This window comes from Etheostoma spectabile, chromosome 14 (genome assembly GCF_008692095.1).
Source record: "Etheostoma spectabile isolate EspeVRDwgs_2016 chromosome 14, UIUC_Espe_1.0, whole genome shotgun sequence".
Classification (NCBI taxonomy): domain Eukaryota; kingdom Metazoa; phylum Chordata; class Actinopteri; order Perciformes; family Percidae; genus Etheostoma; species Etheostoma spectabile.
This window is the reverse complement of record NC_045746.1, coordinates 14,788,282-14,790,528: the sequence shown is the minus strand read 5'-3', so window position 1 is coordinate 14,790,528 and position 2,247 is coordinate 14,788,282. Positions and strand designations below refer to the sequence as shown.

General features: G+C 38.8%; 1 protein-coding gene across 1 annotated transcript in view; it reads right to left on the bottom strand.

Moving 5' to 3' along the window:
- The window catches only part of ciarta (circadian associated repressor of transcription a), a 4,461-nt gene extending 3,677 nt beyond the window's left edge, over positions 1-784 (bottom strand). Inside the window, exon 1 of the mRNA XM_032535196.1 lies at positions 509-784. The gene's annotated coding sequence lies outside the window, so the exon portion shown is untranslated. The remainder of the gene's footprint in view (positions 1-508) is intronic.
- Between the last annotated feature and the right edge of the window lie 1,463 nt (positions 785-2,247).

The window sequence follows — 2,247 nt, the reverse complement described above, 5'->3', positions numbered from 1 at the left end:
GTGTGTGTGTGTGTGTGTGTGTGTGTGTGCGTGTGTGTGCGTGTGTGTGCGTCGCGTTCGCGCTTTGTGTTCCAATATAAACTAATGTTTACGTCCGGTATTTACGGTGATTAATCTCAACAGCAGTAGCAAACATTTCACCTGCTAGTTATGTGGTTTGACATAAAACATTTTTGACATAGTTTTATAGCATGTTCGTCACCGCTGGTGATGTGACAAATTCCTACAACCATGGCAAACGTTACTTTTCTACAAATGCAAAAAAGGGAAGATAATTCTAACTTGCGAACCAATTTACGTAGATGTACTATATATATTTGCGAAAAACAGCAAGCACGCATACAAACAGAGGTTTGAGCCTGATCAGTCAGGAAATTAATATTAGCCAGACTGTATATGACCCAAAGTGTCTTATCCTATTTAACGTAAGGCAATTTATAAGTCGAGACTGAGAAAACAGAAAACTTTCTCTAAAAAAAACAGAAAAGGTCGGAGGGGAAATTCTTACCTTCTAGCCAGAGCAGGGTTGGATTCACAAAAAAACGTATAAACAGAACAGCAAGAGAAGGTACGCTACTTGAACAAGTTGAACAATTTCAAATCTTGAACTAGCCTCAAAAACGCTAACGCTAACGACTATTTTTGGGAGCATATGTGTCCACACAGCAGTTGCGCCTGTTATCCCGTTTCCGTTCAGTCCCACCCGGTTGGTTTCTTCTATCTCTCCTGCCCGTGTTTCGTTTATATTGGTCAGATTTCGAATCTGTGTGAAATGTACACACGAAGCACAACTGACGCTACACGTGCTGGGTAGGTACAGGGCCGCCATTGGCTGAGTAAAAGTTCGATCTTCCTCATTGGCTCAGATGCTTGGCCAATCAGAAGCATTCAGAGCGCCGGTTGGCCGGTAAATGCGTAGATCGTACCACACCTCTAACGGCAGCACGTGTGGGTGGTGTGGCTGCTGAATGAGAGGAACAGCACGCGGCAACTGGCATGTGCCTAACATTTTGGTATTCAAATGAGGTCACATGTCAGGCTGGTGGTATTTGTTTCTCAGAACCCAGTTCTTTTTCATTGTGGTTATGTTTTTTGTTAGTATGTTTGTTTAATTTTATGTAAAGTTGTCCTCCATTTCTCTAAGAGACAGGCTAGATATGTGAGCATGCAGATATATATGCTGTGTATAAAAGATTAAATTCGGTATGAATTTAAAACTTGTAATATTTAACAATACTTAAGATGCCCCACTAACTACTATAAATTCCCACAGAGTCATAATTTTGATAAAATGCACCTGTTGGGCTTAAATGTGATGGGATCAACAGAAAAACAAGGCATACAATAGTTTTTAAAATTAATTCATGGTTGCACTTTTAAGGAATAGTGTACCTTCAGCTCATTGAACCAAATGTGACTTTTTGTTAATTGTTTATCTTGAGGTGACTGCAGATAAGACAGACACGATTATGGGATGTGGCATCATAGGCCTATTAGAGCCAGAGACAGAAAGCCTGCGATGCAGTCTTACATAGTTACATAATAAGATTGCATTATGCTAAAGTGTGAATCACTTGAATGCATACAGACATTTAGTTTCAGATTTTCTGTTTGCAAAATTGATAGTCACCATGCAAACAGTATTGGTCACTACTACCAGGTGATATACAGTAGATTACAGTAGTGGCAAATACCAACAGCTCTCTATGTAAACAGTGAAACAGCTGAAGGCTGGTTCTGCCATGGACATGTCTTCTGCTGTCAGACAGCTTTTGCAATGGGGTAAAACAGTACTAGCAAGTTTGGTTGAAGATATTGCTTCATTAAATGGATTCTAAGCTAATTATTATAAAGTATTGCAGCTTACGGCACTTATATACCTTTTTTCTTCTTTTTTGAAATTGTAGTTATGTATTCATTTAGCTAAATTGTCTCTTCACACATTCAGAGAACAAGTAAGGAATGCTTCTGTCAAGGTTTTTAACTATTAGTATCATATAAACTAGAAGTTACAGTATTGCAAGTAAACATGATCAGCTGAAAATATGTTATATTTTTGCATGAGTTAAATCTGTTGGTTACGTATAGGGAGGACAGAGAACTGCTGTTCATGGTCCAGGTTGTTGAGATCACTTATAGCCTTATATACACTTATAGTGTAGTCTACTTGATACGCAGGTGAATGCAGTATACCCACTAAGAAAGCTCCAAGATTTCCATATACCCACTTAAAATGCACAATGACAC